Source organism: Oncorhynchus keta, chromosome 30 (assembly GCF_023373465.1).
Source record: "Oncorhynchus keta strain PuntledgeMale-10-30-2019 chromosome 30, Oket_V2, whole genome shotgun sequence".
Lineage (NCBI taxonomy): Eukaryota > Metazoa > Chordata > Actinopteri > Salmoniformes > Salmonidae > Oncorhynchus > Oncorhynchus keta.
Genome location: NC_068450.1, coordinates 4,082,029 through 4,091,954, shown reverse-complemented (window position 1 = coordinate 4,091,954; position 9,926 = coordinate 4,082,029). Strand labels below are relative to the sequence as shown.

General features: G+C 46.6%; 2 long non-coding RNA genes across 28 annotated transcripts; both read right to left on the bottom strand.

Moving 5' to 3' along the window:
• Positions 1–4,648: 4,648 nt before the first annotated feature.
• On the bottom strand, positions 4,649–5,838 carry LOC127913727 (uncharacterized). Its single transcript, XR_008086584.1, has 3 exons — positions 5,786–5,838; positions 4,816–4,929; positions 4,649–4,700 (listed from the first exon to the last, which is right to left on the bottom strand). It is a non-coding gene; the product is annotated as an uncharacterized LOC127913727 (long non-coding RNA).
• A 1,491-nt stretch (positions 5,839–7,329) lies between these two features.
• LOC127913726 (uncharacterized) lies at positions 7,330–8,951 on the bottom strand. 27 transcript variants are annotated; one of them, XR_008086564.1, is made up of 3 exons: positions 8,925–8,951; positions 8,637–8,732; positions 7,330–7,373 (listed from the first exon to the last, which is right to left on the bottom strand). It is a non-coding gene; the product is annotated as an uncharacterized LOC127913726 (long non-coding RNA). The 27 variants fall into 27 exon arrangements; XR_008086572.1 differs by having other exon boundaries at positions 8,909–8,935; XR_008086580.1 differs by lacking the exon at positions 8,925–8,951 and adding an exon at positions 8,893–8,919.
• Positions 8,952–9,926: the final 975 nt, after the last annotated feature.

Genomic DNA, 9,926 nt, shown 5'->3' with positions numbered 1-9,926 from the left:
CTGTCCCCTTAGAGAGGAACTCTGAACACTGTCCCCTTAGAGGAACTCTGAACACTGTCCCCTTTGAGAGGAACTCTGAACACTGTCCCTTAGAGAGGAACTCTGAACACTGTCCCTTAGAGAGGAACTCTGAACACTGTCCCCTTAGAGAGGAATCACACTGTCCCCTTTAAGAGGAACTCTGAACACTGTCCCCTTTGAGAGGAACTCTGAACACTGTCCCCTTAGAGAGGAACTCTGAACACTGTCCCCTTAGAGAGGAACTCTGGAACACTGTCCCCCTTAGAGAGGACTCTGAGACACTGAACACACTGTCCCCTTAGAGAGGAACTCTGAACACTGTCCCCTTAGAGAGGAACTCTGAACACTGTCCCCTTTGAGAGGAACTCTGAACACTGTCCCCTTAGAGAGGAACTCTGAACACTGTCCCCTTTGAGAGGAACTCTGAACACTGTCCCCTTTGAGAGGAACAACACTGTCCCCTTAGAGAGGAACTCTGAACACTGTCCCCTTAGAGAGGAACTCTGAACACTGTCCCCTTTGAGAGGAACTCTGAACACTGTCCCCTTTGAGAGGAACACTGTCTGAACACTGTCCCCTTAGAGAGGAACTCTGAACACTGTCCCCTTGGAGAGGAACTCTGAACACTGTCCCCTTAGAGAGGAACTCTGAACACTGTCCCCTTTAGAGAGGAACTCTGAACACTGTCCCCTTTAAGAGGAACTCTGAACACTGTCCCCTTTAAGAGGAACTCCACTGTCCCCTTAGAGAGGAACTCTGAACACTGTCCCTTAGAGAGGAACTCTGAACACTGTCCCCTTAGAGAGGAACTCTGAACACTGTCCCCTTAGAGAGGAACTCTGAACACTGTCCCCCTTTAAGAGGAACTCTGAACACTGTCCCTTTAAGAGGAACTCTGAACACTGTCCCCTTTGGAGAGGAACTCTGAACACTGTCCCCCTTAGAGAGGAACTCTGAACACTGTCCCCTTAGAGAGGAACTCTGAACACTGTCCCCTTTGAGAGGAACTCTGAACACTGTCCCCTTAGAGAGGAACTCTGAACACTGTCCCCTTAAGAGGAACTCTGAACACTGACTGTCCCCTTTAAGAGGAACTCTGAACACTGTCCCCTTTAAGAGGAATCTGTCCCCTTTAAGAACTTCTGAACACTCCCCTTTAGAGAGGAACTCTGAACACTGTCCCCTTAGAGAGGAACTCTGAACACTGTCCCTTTGAGAGGAACTCTGAACACTGTCCCCTTAGAGAGGAACTCTGAACACTGTCCCCTTTGAGAGGAACTCTGAACACTGTCCCCTTAGAGAGGAACTCTGAACACTGTCCCCTCTGAACACTGTCCCCCTTAGAGAGGAACTCTGAACACTGTCCCCTTAGAGAGGAACTGAACACTGTCCCCTTAGAGAGGAACACACTGTCCCCTTGGAGAGGAACTCTGAACACTGTCCCCTTGAGAGGAACTCTGAACACTGTCCCCTTCTGAGAGAGAGGAACTCTGAACACTGTCCCCTTAGAGAGGAACTCTGAACACTGTCCCCTTTAAGAGGAACTCTGAACACTGTCCCCTTCCCCTTTAGAGGAACTCTGAACACTGTCCCCTTAGAGAGGAACTCTGAACACTGTCCCCTTTAGAGAGGAACTCTGAACACTGTCCCCTTTAAGAGGAACTCTGAACACTGTCCCCTTTGAGAGGAACTCTGAACACTGTCCCTTAGAGAGGAACTCTGAACACTGTCCCCTTAGAGAGGAACTCTGAACACTGTCCCCTTAGAGAGGAACTCTGAACACTGTCCCCTTAGAGAGGAACTCTGAACACTGTCCCCTTAGAGAGGAACTCTGAACACTGTCCCCTTAGAGAGGAACTCTGAACACTGTCCCCTTAGAGAGGAACTCTGAACACTGTCCCCTTTAAGAGGAACTCTGAACACTGTCCCCTTAGAGAGGAACTCTGAACACTGTCCCCTTAGAGAGGAACTCTGAACACTGTCCCCTTAGAGAGGAACTCTGAACACTGTCCCCTTTAGAGAGGAACTCTGAACACTGTCCCCTTAACACACTGTCCCCTCTTAAACACTGTCCCCTAGAGAGGAACTCTGAACACTGTCCCCTTAGACAACACTGTCCCCTTTAGAGAGGAACTCTGAACACTGTCCCCTTTAAGAGGAACTTGAACACTGTCCCCTTTGAGAGGAACTCTGAACACTGTCCCCTTAGAGAGGAACTCTGAACACTGTCCCCTTAGAGAGGAACTCTGAACACTGTCCCCTTTGAGAGGAACTCTGAACGAGTCAAGAAACTCAGAAACCAATAAGCCCAGGTAAGATGACTATAAAATACAGAACTGGTTTTGAACAAAAACTAAACAGGGCAGAGGAACACAATGGCATGTTTTAATGTAAACTACCGTAATAACCTAACTCTTATGTTGCCTTGTGGATGTATTTTAGAGAGTCATGGAAATTGAAACCAGGCAAACACCTCACGTATTCATCTTTGTGGATGAGGCTGGTTTCAACTTGGCCAAAACACGGTGGTGAGGAAGGAATGTGATTGGGGAAAAGAGCCACAGTGGATGTCCCGGGCCAGAGGGTGGATGTCCCGGCCAGAGGGTGGATGTCCCGGGCCAGAGGGGTGGATGTCCCGGGCCAGAGGGGTGGATGTCCCGGGCCAGAGGGGTGGATGTCCCGGGCCAGAGGGGTGGATGTCCCGGGCCAGAGGGGTGGATATCCCGGGCCAGAGGGGTGGATATCCCGGGCCAGAGGGGTGGATGTCCCGGGCCAGAGGGTGGATGTCCCGGGCCAGAGGGGTGGATGTCCCGGGCCAGAGGGGTGACAACATCACAATCTGTTGGATTCCTGTTACACAAACCGCTAATTGGGCCGTACAACACCGAGCGTCTCCTTACATTCCTGGAGGACCTCTATGGAAGGGTTGGGCCATACAACACCGAGCGTCTCATTACATTCCTGGGTGACCTCTATGGAAGGGTTGGGCCCTACAACACAGAGCGTCTCATTTCATCCCTGGACGACCTCTATGGAAGGGTTGGGCCGTACAACACCGAGCGTCTCATTACATTCCTGGATGACCTCTATGGAAGGGTTGGGCCGTACAACACCGAGCGTCTCATTACATTCCTGGATGACCTCTATGGAAGGGTTGGGCCGTACAACACCGAGCGTCTCATTACATTCCTGGACGACCTCTATGGAAGGGTTGGGCCGTACAACACCGAGCGTCTCATTACATTCCTGGATGACCTCTATGGAAGGGTTGGGCCATACAACACCGAGCGTCTCATTACATCCCTGGATGACCTCTATGGAAGGGTTGGGCCGTACAACACCGAGCGTCTCATTACATTCCTGGACGACCTCTATGGAAGGGTTGGGCCGCATAACACCGAGCGTCTCATTACATTCCTGGACGACCTCTATGGAAGGGTTGGGCCGTACAACACCGAGCGTCTCATATCATTCCTGGACGACCTCTATGGAAGGGTTGGGCCGTACAACACCGAGCATCTCATTACATTCCTGGACGACCTCTATGGAAGGGTTGGGCCGTACAACACCGAGCGTCTCATTACATTCCTGGACGACCTCTATGGAAGGGTTGGGCCATACAACACCGAGCGTCTCATTACATCCCTGGATGACCTCTATGGAAGGGTTGGGCCGTACAACACCGGCGTCTCATTACATTCCTGGGTGACCTCTATGGAAGGGTTGGGCCGTACAACACCGAGCGTCTCATTACATTCCTGGGTGACCTCTATGGAAGGGTTGGGCCGTACAACACCGAGCGTCTCATTACATTCCTGGGTGACCTCTATGGAAGGGTTGGGCCGTACAACACCGAGCGTCTCATTACATTCCTGGGTGACCTCTATGGAAGGGTTGGGCCGTACAACACCGAGCGTCTCATTTCATCCCTGGACGACCTCTATGGAAGGGTTGGGCCGTACAACACCGAGCGTCTCATTACATTCCTGGATGACCTCTATGGAAGGGTTGGGCCGTACAACACCGAGCGTCTCATTACATTCCTGGGTGACCTCTATGGAAGGGTTGGGCCGTACAACACCGAGCGTCTCATTACATTCCTGGACGACCTCTATGGAAGGGTTGGGCCGTACAACACCGAGCGTCTCATTACATTCCTGGACGACCTCTATGGAAGGGTTGGGCCGTACAACACCGAGCGTCTCATTACATTCCTGGACGACCTCTATGGAAGGGTTGGGCCGTACAACACCGAGCGTCTCATTACATTCCTGGACGACCTCTATGGAAGGGTTGGGCCGTACAACACCGAGCGTCTCATTACATTCCTGGACGACCTCTATGGAAGGGTTGGGCCGTACAACACCGAGCGTCTCATTACATTCCTGGACGACCTCTATGGAAGGGTTGGGCCGTACAACACCGAGCGTCTCATTACATTCCTGGGTGACCTCTATGGAAGGGTTGGGCCCTACAACACAGAGCGTCTCATTTCATCCCTGGACGACCTCTATGGAAGGGTTGGGCCGCATAACACCGAGCGTCTCATTACATTCCTGGATGACCTCTATGGAAGGGTTGGGCCGCATAACACCGAGCGTCTCATTACATTCCTGGATGACCTCTATGGAAGGGTTGGGCCGTACAACACCGAGCGTCTCATTACATTCCTGGACGACCTCTATGGAAGGGTTGGGCCGTACAACACCGAGCGTCTCATTACATTCCTGGATGACCTCTATGGAAGGGTTGGGCCGTACAACACCGAAGCGTCTCATTACATCCCTGGATGACCTCTATGGAAGGGTTGGGCCGTACAACACCGAGCGTCTCATTACATTCCTGGACGACCTCTATGGAAGGGTTGGGCCGTACAACACCGAGCGTCTCATTACATTCCTGGACGACCTCTATGGAAGGGTTGGGCCGTATAACACCGAGCGTCTCATTACATTCCTGGACAACCTCTATGGAAGGGTTGGGCCGTACAACACCGAGCGTCTCATATCATTCCTGGACGACCTCTATGGAAGGGTTGCGCCGTACAACACCGAGCGTCTCATATCATTCCTGGACGTCCTCTATGGAAGGGTTGGGCCGTACAACACCGAGCGTCTCATATCATTCCTGGACGACCTCTATGGAAGGGTTGGGCCGTACAACACCGAGCGTCTCATATCATTCCTGGATGACCTCTATGGAAGGGTTGGGCCGTACAACACCGAGCGTCTCATATCATTCCTGGATGACCTCTATGGAAGTGTTGGGCCGTACAACACCGAGCATCTCATTACATTCCTGGATGACCTCTATGGAAGGGTTGGGCCGTACAACACCGAGCGTCTCATATCATTCCTGGACGACCTCTATGGAAGGGTTGGGCCGTACAACACCGAGCGTCTCATATCATTCCTGGATGACCTCTATGGAAGGGTTGGGCCGTACATACACCGAGCATCTCATATCATTCCTGGATGACCTCTATAGAAGGGTTGGGCCGTACAACACCGAGCGTCTCATTACATTCCTGGATGACCTCTATAGAAGGGTTGGGCCGTACAACACCGAGCGTCTCATTACATTCCTGGATGACCTCTATGGAAGGGTTGGGCCGTACAACACCGAGCATCTCATATCATTCCTGGATGACCTCTATGGAAGGGTTGGGCCGTACAACACCGAGCATCTCATATCATTCCTGGATGACCTCTATGGAAGGGTTGGGCCGTACAACACCGAGCATCTCATATCATTCCTGGACGACCTCTATGGAAGGGTTGGGCCGTACAACACCGAGCGTCTCATTACATTCCTGGATGACCTCTATGGAAGGGTTGGGCCGTACAACACCGAGCATCTCATATCATTCCTGGATGACATCTATGGAAGGGTTGGGTCAGGTGAGGAAAGAAAAGGGCTGTAGTGAGGGGAAATCGACCAAAGTTTGTAATTGTATGGGACAATGTGACATTTCACCACTCCCGTGCAGTCACAGAGTGGTTTGCAGTCCCTCCGGGGATGGTGTCACATTTCCTCCCACCTTTCTCTCCATTCCTCAACCCCATAGAGGAATTATTTTCCTCATGGAGGTGGAAAGTTTATGACCACCATCCACATGATCAAATGTCCCTCCTGGACGCAATGAATGCTGGATGCCTGGACATATCTGCAAAAGATTGCCAGGGATGGACGAGGCATGTCATAAGATTCTTTCCTAGGTGTATTGCCCAAGATGACATAAGAAGTAATGTGGATGAGAACCTGTGGCCCAATGCAGAAGACAGGGTTGACTAGCATTGCTACTGTATCTGTATCGGTAGATGGTGTATATACACTTTCTTGTATTTTTGGAATCACTCAATGCCAAAAAAGATATTGAAGCATATTGCAATAAGGTCGGATGAATTCCTGTCACATAAACTCCAGTGAATTCTAAACAGTAGAGAGGTGTCATTGTGGATTTGTAAAGACATTTTACAGAAGAAAACATTGTGTAATGCTACCTGTTGTTAGTGGGTTTTTTAGGTTGTTGTTTTATGAGCGACAACGTGTGCTTGTTGGGTGACAACCTTTGCTAGTGTTATGAAAGAATGAGTTGATTTGAGACCTGTATGAAGTGTTTTGGTAGTTTTAGTGCATTTTGGTTGTGAAATTAACTGCTGTGCCAAGCTGAAATTTGGTTAGAACTGTGTGAAGAGATTTGAAAAAGTGACCTAAGTATTCAAAAATGGGTCCTAGCAATTGTAAAATACTGTAAATAGACTGCTATGTGAGATCGTTATCTACAGATTAAATAGATAACCACGTGAGATCGTTATCTACAGATGAAATAGATAACTACGTGAGATCGTTATCTACAGATTAAATAGATAACTAAGTGAGATCGTTGTCTACAGATTAAATAGACAACTAAGTGAGATCGTTATCTACAGATTAAATAGACAACTAAGTGAGATCGTTGTCTACAGATTAAATAGATAACCACGTGAGATCTTTGTCTACAGATTCAATCAAATCCAATGGTAAAACCCAGAAGCTAAAACACAAAATGGTAAAAAATAAATTAAAAGTCCAAAACGTTACAGAGTTACAGTGGGTTAAATAAACTATATGTTTCTAAAAGGGAACTTGAGTTAAAGGGAACTTGAGTTAAAGGGAACTTGAGTTAAAGGGAACTTCAGTTAAAGATGACTTCAGTTAAAGGGAACTTCAGTTAAAGGGAACTTCAGTTAAAGGGAACTTCAGTTAAAGGGAACTTCAGTTAAAGATGACTTCAGTTAAAGGGAACTTCAGTTAAAGATGACTTCAGTTAAAGGGAACTTCAGTTAAAGGGAACTTCAGTTAAAGGGAACCTCAGTTAAAGGGAACTTCAGTTAAAGGGAACTTCAGTTAAAGGGAACCTCAGTTAAAGGGAACTTCAGTTAAAGGGAACTTCAGTTAAAGGGAACCTCAGTTAAAGGGAACTTCAGTTAAAGGGAACCTTAGTTAAAGGGAACCTCAGTTAAAGGAAACTTCAGTTAAAGGGAACTTCAGTTAAAGGGAACCTCAGTTAAAGGGAACTTCAGTTAAAGATGACTTCAGTTAAAGGGAACTTCAGTTAAAGGGAACTTCAGTTAAAGGGAACTTCAGTTAAAGATGACTTCAGTTAAAGGGAACTTCAGTTAAAGGGAACTTCCGTTAAAGGGAACTTCAGTTAAAGGGAACCTCAGTTAAAGGGAACTTCAGTTAAAGGGAACTTCAGTTAAAGGGAACCTCAGTTAAAGGGAACTTCAGTTAAAGATGACTTCAGTAAAGAGAACTTCAGTTAAAGGGAACTTTAGTTAAAGGGAACTTCAGTTAAAGATGACTTCAGTTAAAGGGAACTTCAGTTAAAGGGAACTTCAGTTAAAGGGAACCTCAATTAAAGGGAACTTCAGTTAAAGGGAACTTCAGTTAAAGGGAACATCAGTTAAAGGGAACTTCAGTTAAAGATGACTTCAGTTAAAGGGAACTTCAGTTAAATGGAACTTCAGTTAAAGGGAACTTCAGTTAAAGATGACTTCAGTTAAAGGGAACTTCAGTTAAAGGTAACTTCAGTTAAAGGGAACTTCAGTTAAAGGGAACTTCAGTTAAAGGGAACCTCAGTTAAAGGGAACTTCAGTTAAAGGGAACCTCAGTTAAAGGGAACTTCAGTTGAAGGGAACCTCAGTTAAAGGGAACCTCAGTTAAAGGGAACTTCAGTTAAAGGGAACTTCAGTTAAAGGGAACCTCAGTTAAAGGGAACCTCAGTTAAAGGGAACCTCGGTTAAAGGGAACTTCAGTTAAAGGGAACTTCAGTTAAAGATGACTTCAGTTAAAGGGAACTTCAGTTAAAGGGAACTTGAGTTAAAGGGAACCTCAGTTAAAGGGAACTTCAGTTAAAGGGAACCTCAGTTAAAGGGAACTTCAGTTAAAGGGAACTTCAGTTAAAGGGAACTTCAGTTAAAGATGACTTCAGTTAAAGGGAACTTCAGTTAAAGGGAACTTCAGTTAAAGGGAACCTCAGTTAAAGGGAACTTCAGTTAAAGGGAACTTCAGTTAAAGGGAACCTCAGTTAAAGGGAACTTCAGTTAAAGATGACTTCAGTTAAAGGGAACTTCAGTTAAAGGGAACTTCAGTTAAAGGGAACTTCAGTTAAAGATGACTTCAGTTAAAGGGAACTTCAGTTAAAGGGAACTTCAGTTAAAGGGAACCTCAATTAAAGGGAAATTCAGTTAAAGGGAACTTCAGTTAAAGGGAACCTCAGTTAAAGGGAACTTCAGTTAAAGATGACTTCAGTTAAAGGGAACTTCAGTTAAATGGAACTTCAGTTAAAGGGAACTTCAGTTAAAGATGACTTCAGTTAAAGGGAACTTCAGTTAAAGGGAACTTCAGTTAAAGGGAACTTCAGTTAAAGGGAACTTCAGTTAAAGGGAACTTCAGTTAAAGGGAACCTCAGTTAAAGGGAACTTCAGTTAAAGGGAACTTCAGTTAAAGGGAACCTCAGTTAAAGGGAACCTCAGTTAAAGGGAACTTCAGTTGAAGGGAACCTCAGTTAAAGGGAACTTCAGTTAAAGGGAACTTCAGTTAAAGGGAACTTGAGTTAAAGGGAACCTCAGTTAAAGGGAACTTCAGTTAAAGGGAACCTCAGTTAAAGGTGACTTCAGTTAAAGGAACTTCAGTTAAAGGGAACTTCAGTTAAAGGGAACCTCAGTTAAAGGGAACTTCAGTTAAAGGGAACTTCAGTTAAAGGGAACCTCAGTTAAAGGGAACCTCAGTTAAAGGGAACTTCAGTTGAAGGGAACCTCAGTTAAAGGGAACTTCAGTTAAAGGGAACTTCAGTTAAAGGGAACTTGAGTTAAAGGGAACCTCAGTTAAAGGGAACTTCAGTTAAAGGGAACCTCAGTTAAAGGTGACTTCAGTTAAAGGGAACTTCAGTTAAAGGGAACTTCAGTTAAAGGGAAGGGAACTTCAGTTGACTTCAGTGTACCCTTAACTTCTTTCAGCATCAAGTAATTAGGAGCTTGGTAAACTATCTACTCAGAGTATTTTATGGCCAGGGCTAGTGCTGCGCTATGTCTACATGACAAATTACAGTGTACACAACATGTGTGTGTGTGTGTGTGTGTGTGTGTGTGTGTGTGTGTGTGTGTGTGTGTGTGTGTGTGTGTGTGTGTGTGTGTGTGTGTGTGTGTGTGTGTGAGATCCTCCATCCTTACACAAACAGGGGTCCCCAGTGGCACCATATTCCCTCAAAGTAGTGCACTACATAGGAACTACATATTCAAAGTAGTGCACTACATAGGAACTACATGGTCAAAGTAATGCACTACATAGGGAATAGGGTGCCAGTTCTGGTCTAAAGTAGTGCACTACATAAGGAACTACATGGTCAAAGTAGTGCACTA